At 39.2% G+C, this 6,298-nt stretch overlaps 1 pseudogene; it reads right to left on the bottom strand.

The window, feature by feature from the left end:
* Positions 1-2,829: 2,829 nt before the first annotated feature.
* On the bottom strand, positions 2,830-4,292 carry LOC141582600 (histone-lysine N-methyltransferase SETMAR-like; annotated as a pseudogene).
* Positions 4,293-6,298: the final 2,006 nt, after the last annotated feature.

Here is a 6,298-nt window from a genome sequence, read left to right as displayed (position 1 = left end):
TACGTATTGTGTCAATATCACACACCCTCAAGCATCCTAATAACATTAATCTAATCCCAGAATATTCAGAATGAAATCTACACATTGCATATGGTCAGAGTTTTCCCTAAACTCTCAGGTTCCAATCAATGGTAGCAACAAGATGCAAGCCTAAATAAAGCCAAGAAGTAGTTCATAACTATCTAGTCATGGTTTGAAAATTACCTCTGGAATAGTTAGAAATTCTGAGATGCTCACCCACTATTGGGTAAGATATGTGAATCTAGAGCATTTCCATTGAAGGAAAGATTCCATTTAAGTCATATAAATATTTGTCTAATCTCCAAGCAGTCTCTCTGGAGCCTTTAACAGTTTGTTAGAGAAGATTATCTGTCCCTCCTCTAAGATCTTGCATGGGACTCACTGCAGATGTAGAGGTTATTAAGACTAATATGTAAAACCTTAAAAACTTACAGCTAACAGTTACAGAGACTCACCCAACATCACTAAACTGGCAAATCACAATGTCAACATTGGAGCTGAGAACTTGGATTTCTTTGCCCACGTTCTCCTTCCCTAGTAACCTGGTCAGACCCCAGTTCTATTGAGCTGTCCTTGTCTCTGTGGCGCTATCCTGTCTCACCATGCAAATTCACCTTTCAGTCAACATCCCAGGCTTAGGCTTAGAAATCTCTCATTGTATTTGTGATTGGCCATTTCCATGTCTGTTTCTCACATATATCTCTGAGAGATGGGTCCTGTTGTCTTCACGTTCATCTTCCCCCAGCTGGCATGTTAATTAGCCAGAGTAGTTACAGATCTGATGGAATAAGTTCCAAGGCTTTTGCATTGCTCTGTGCTTTCCTAAAAATCTCAGCTTTGAACTACCCCGAAATTGGAGCTGAAACATCTAAGCAGATGAAATATGGCAGGCAAAGGCTATGGAAATATATGTATCATTCTGGCTTCCGTAATAGTGGCTTTCATCATATCTCTTTCCTCTTTCCTTTAACACAGCACAGTTAGCTCTTTTGTAAAGGCTTTACCTTGAACATCTCTTACTAATTAAGCCCATTTCTTCCGTGGCAGTCTCTTTGTACTGCAAATGGGATTCAATGCTGGCTCCTGTGTGATTTGCAGCCACATGAGTTACAAAGGTGCAGGGTGCCCAGAGAGCACTCTAAGGGGGTGGGAGAAGGGGAGAAAGGAGTGATAAATGATTTATTTGTTCGAAGTAAAAATTATATATCCCCTCTTGGACTTTCTTACTAGGTACTGAAGTATTTTATCATCAACCCCCGAAAAGAGCCAGAAATGAGTATTAGACATATAGAAAATCCCCTCTAAAGAATTAGTTTATTTGGCAAATAATGTGAAACGCTGTCTTTTTTCAGCGTTTATTTTCTTAATAGCCAAAATGCAAATGGGTTATTTTATGCTGGGTACTGCTTTAAGTACTTAATGTATATTCTTTAAATTTTTATATCAACCTTATTAAGTAGATGCCATTATTATGCCTACTTTACAGATAGAGAAATTGAGGTACAGGGATATTGAGTATAGCTACATCTTATAACACTAAATGCAGAGCTAGGATTTGATTTCAGCAGTTTGATTTCAGAGTCAGTGTGCTTACTCACTACATCAAGTCCTCTCACAGAAAAAGGAAAATGTCACTAAGTTTTCTTACTTAGTGTTCTACTTTGAACAAAGTGCTTAAAATCAGTCTCCATTTCCTCACCTGGACAATGAAGCTAATAGTATCTTCTACCTTGCAGATTAGACCAAAGGATGAGTGGCAATGTGTGTAATGTACCTACTAAGGAGTCCATAACATGTACTCCATAGCATTAATTATTATGTTTGTCATTCTTTATGATCAAGAGGGGCTCCATGACAACTTCCTATGTAAGCAGAACCATCATGCAAAAATGTTCTCATTTAAGCCCAAGCCCAGAGACATAAAATAAATATTCATATAGTTTTCAGTAATTCTAACCTCAAATAAATGCCATGGATCAAAGTATTTCAGAGAAATTTCCTGAAATCTTCACCTCTCTCTCACTGCAGCTCATTGGATTTTGGTCAGTTCCCCGGACAAGGTTCATCCCCAGGGGCCCTTGCATAGCCAAGTCAACTGCAGGCCCTTTAGGCTCATTCCGTGTTGGTTCAGCACCTGCCCAGAATATACCTATTTGCAGAGTTCAGTCTAGAACCCTCAGCCTCCTAAGAGCTCTCCCAATTTGGTGTGGCCTTTGTCAAACCTCCTGGAGAAGTTCCAGGTTCAAAGAGCTCCCCTGGGAAGAAAAGGAGGAACAGAGAGTAAAGAAAGAAAACATAAATTCCCAAGGTCCTCAGAATTTCCATGACCCGGGTTACAACAAGCAGGGAACTAGCCAAGCTCAAAAGTGCCTTTCGGCCCCCATTTAAACTTCTTTTATTGAAGAAAGAAGCCATAAATCACACAGCTTCCTGCCAGTTCCTTGTGACCACACAGGCTTCTAGCCCGAGAATGGAAGCCCAAATGAAACAAAGGTGGAGAGAAGGAAGATTAAAAGAAAGTGGATGCCCCTTGGAAGCCCAGCCACATGTAGTCAGTCATCACTAAAGAACAATTGAAGAGTGTCAGACAAGGCTGGTTGTCTTGCCTGGGTCTGTGGAGGCAAAGAAGGAGCCTCAGAAGTTTCCGAGAGCCACACTCTTTCAGTATAGGTATCGATAAGGAACACCGAAGCTGGAGCTTTGAGAATGAAGTTGAAAGGGGTAATCTTGATGTGTATTTTTATCAGAATAGGATGAAAACTGTCTCTAGAAAAAAGAAGACTGTATGAAAGGGCTTCAGCCTTTCTCATCTACCCAGAAGGGTGAAAGGAAATGTATCTGCTCAGCTGCTAAACTTTGCTTGAAAAGCAAAGAAAAATCTATGAACTGGGAGAACTAATGGTACCTCTGTTCAGGATGAGGATTTGTGGTCAAATTAAAACTTCAATTTGAATAAATTATTGTTAAAATCTCCAGACATGAAATTAATATAATTAGGTAATAGCTCCTGAACTGAAATCTCTCAGCAAGCTAACCAGAAGAAAAAAAGCAGCTAGATTGGACTCATTGAAACTAAGTGAATAAATGCCAGCTTCCAAAAAATGCCAACAAGAAAAAAATCACAGGATGTATAAGGTGAAGAAGGGGCAGAAGCCAAGTGACGGAGCACAAAGCACTCTAAATTGAGTGTCAAGAAGCCTGGGTTTATGTCCTGCCAAGAAAGGTAATTGTGGTCTCAGACCATAAATATTAAATCATTATAACAAGGCTGAAACTTATCTTTATTAATCAAAATAGGAACTATTACAATCAACATATTTTTTGCCATCAAGAAATAAGTTTGTTTACTCTTATAGCATAAAAATCTGTGCTTTGGGATTTGATGGACTCTTGGAATGCATTTTCTGCATCCTGCTGGTTGTGGAAGCATTTTCCTTGCAGAAAGTTGTTGAGATGCTTGAAGAAGGGATAGCCAGTTGGCGAGAGGTAGATCAATATGGCAGATGAGGCAAAACTTTGCAGCCCAATTCATTTAATTTTTGAAGCCATAGATCGTGTGATGTGCAGTCAGGTGTTATGGAGAAGAACTGAGCACTTTCTGTTGACCGATGCTGGCTGCAGGTGCTGCAGTTTTCGGTGCATCTCATCGATTTGCCGAGCATTCTTCTCAGATGTAATGGTTTCCCCGGGATTCAGAAAGCTGTAGTGGATCAGACTAGCAACAGAACACCAACATCAGAATAGCAAACAGTGACTATGACCTTTTTTTTGGCACAAGTTTGGCTTTGTGGAGTGCCTTGGCAGCTGCTTCTTGGTCCAACCACTGAGCTGGTTGTCGCTCGTTGTTACATAGAATCCACTTTTCATTGCACATCATGATTTGATAGAGAAATAGTTCACTGTTGCATAGAATAAGAGAAGATGGACTTTTTCACATTTTCAATTTGCTTCAAATGCTGAATTACCGTAGAATGGTCGACAAAGAGTTCTTCAGCAACTTCTCACGTAGTTGTAAGAGGATCAGTTTCAATGATTGTTCTCAGTTGTTCTTTGTCAACTTCCGATGGCCGTCCACTGCGCTTCTCACTTTCAGGGCTCTCCTCTCCTTGGCAATACTTCTTGAACCAACATCGAACTGTATGCTCATTAGCATTTCCTGGGCCAAATGCATTACTGATGTTGTGAGTTGTTTCTGCTGCTTTACAACCCATTTTGAACTTGAATAAGAAAATCACTTGAATTTGCTTTTTGTGTAACATCATTTCCGTAGTCTAAATATAAAATAAACAGCAAGTAATGTCATTAGCAAAAAAACATAAAGCAAGAAGTGTGTCAGTTAAAATTATGTATAACATAACCACATTTATTTATTTATTTATTTTACTTTAAGCTCTGGGATACATGTGCAGAACGTGCAGGTGTGTTACATAGGTATACATGTGCCACGGTGGTTTGCTGCACCCATCAACTCGTTATCTAGGTTTTAAGCCACGTATGCATTAGATGTTTGTCCTAATGCTTTCCTTCCCCTTGCTCCCCACCCCCCATCACAGGCTCCCTCTCTGTGTCCATGTGTTCTTACTGTTCAACTCCCACTTATGAGTGGGAACTTGTGGTGTTTGGTTTTCTGTTCCTGTGTTAGTTTGCTGAGAATGATGTTTTCCAGCTTAATCTATGTCCCTGCAAAGGACATGAACTCATTCTTTATGACTGCATAGTATTCCATGGTATATATGCATAACCACATTTATTTAAGAATGCATTCCAATATCAAATGGCAAATTTCAACAATGCAAAAACCGCAATTACTTTTGCACCAGCCTAATATATAACCTTGGACAAATGCCTCAACCCAGTACTTTTCAAACTATAGCATGACCTAAGGGCTTCAGTATGACTTGTTAAAATACAGATTTCTGGGCAGCACCTCCAGAGTTTCAGATTCCATAGGATGGGGTCTGAAAATGTTTATCTCTAACAAGTTTCCAGGGGAAACTGATGCTGCTGGTCCAAGGACCCCACTTTGGGGCCTTCCTGGACCTCGGTTTCCAAATCAATAAAATGAAAAAAGAAATCAGATAATCTCTAAGCTCTAACTTCTCCTAAAACTCTATGAAATAAACAACCTGGGAAAAGCAAGGACAGGATCACAAAGAATGTTGTATTCCACAGCATCATGGACAGCTGTGTGCTGCCTGTACTTTTAGGAGATGACTGTGCAAACACGCCGCCAGGGAGGACTGTACTCCAGGGACTCTACTGATTTACTGAGGGCCAGGATGCGGGACAGGGTTGTGAGTGATGCATCTAGAAAGCCAGCAACAGGTGCTTCCTCCCCACCTATTAAAAAACGAAAAAAGAGAAATCTGCAGGAAACATCAACAATATCACTGGTCAAAAATGATGCTAATTTGATGAGTCCCAGTCAATCTGTGGGAAAGGGCAGCCACAAGAGACTGAGAAATGATACTCTATTTTATGATTCAGGGGAGAGGAGGAGCATTTGAAAGGATATACATTAACCTGTTTGAATCTTAAATGCAAAGTCAATTGTTACTCTTTGTCAGCCGTGGCCACCTTCACCTGCTGTTAAATGAACATATTGACTATGATTGTCTTCTTGGCAGGAAAATGAAACTGAAAACAACCATGAAAAAGTACATGTAAACTCCAGATCCCACTGAAGTGTCTGAGAGTCCTGTGCTCACTTTTATACTGTGTAGTTTATATAAGTAAAGAAAGATAAAATCTTTGAGTCTTTTAAATTCTTTGACTATCCAGACCACTTCCCCTGCATTTGTTAAAAAATATACATCTCTTGTAACCGTAATGCAAGTGCAAGAGTGTATTCAAGTGATACAGCTAAGCAGCTTTGAGCAAATTTAAAGAAGCATTTTATTGCATATTTCTAAATTAGTTGAGTCTACAAATGTATAATAAACCTATAAATTTATATAATAAACCTATATAAGAAAAACTTTTTTTACATAGTATTCATATACTACTTCATCCACAATGTTTCCCTGATCCCTCACAATCAGTTTCATGTAGTTAAAAAAAAATCTTTCTTTTAGATGAAAATCTTATTTAATATATGTGTATATTCAATTACTCCTATGGTTAAAAATATGACTTTGGAGTGAAGCCAACCTAAGGTCAAAGTTTGGTTCCACCATTTGGTAGGTAAGAGAGGTTGGGCAAGTTACTTAACCCCTTTGAACCTCAGTTTCCTCCCTGGGAAAATGCAGATTAAAAAGTCCTATTTCACAGGGTTATT

The sequence above is a fragment of the Saimiri boliviensis genome, chromosome 2 (assembly GCF_048565385.1).
Source record: "Saimiri boliviensis isolate mSaiBol1 chromosome 2, mSaiBol1.pri, whole genome shotgun sequence".
NCBI classification, from domain to species: domain Eukaryota; kingdom Metazoa; phylum Chordata; class Mammalia; order Primates; family Cebidae; genus Saimiri; species Saimiri boliviensis.
This window is presented reverse-complemented; position numbering and strand designations above follow the sequence as displayed.